Raw genomic sequence first — 590 nt, forward strand, 5'->3', positions numbered from 1 at the left:
CCTAGCATAAGAAGGACCCCACCTATGGCTTCCTCACTGGCCAGAGAAAGCTATGTATCTGCAAGGACTGGCCATCCCTGCCTGGGCACCATACCTCAAGGTCAACTTTGGGGCCATAGCTTGGCTCAGGGCCCTTCCTTCTCTGGGGTAGTGTTTCTGGTCTTCCCAAAGCCACATGTATGGAATGGCTGACCATGTTTCATATATCTAGACATGTTCCATATTCCACTAAAGTCACTGACTGAAAAAATGTGAAGTGAGGACCATAGAATAAAAAAGAACAAACATTAGAATCCAGCCTGGGCTCTCAGAGGAGCAATACAGATTTCAGTTTGGATTATCTTTTTGTGTGTGTACATGTTTCCCTAAGTCACATTATCTGGTGCAAACATCACACCTGTTCTTAATTCCTCATTTCAAACCCCCACCCTTTAAAAAATATTTGTCTTATGTCATCATCAGTGTCACAAGACTGCAAACTATGCCCTAAAGGCTAAATGTGACTATGACTCTGCCTATTTTTTCAACCCTGTGAGTGAAGCACAAATTTTACATTTTTAAAATAATTGATACTACTCAGCTATAAAAAA

This window comes from Galeopterus variegatus, unplaced genomic scaffold, assembly GCF_000696425.1.
Source record: "Galeopterus variegatus unplaced genomic scaffold, G_variegatus-3.0.2 Scaffold1053, whole genome shotgun sequence".
Lineage (NCBI taxonomy): Eukaryota > Metazoa > Chordata > Mammalia > Dermoptera > Cynocephalidae > Galeopterus > Galeopterus variegatus.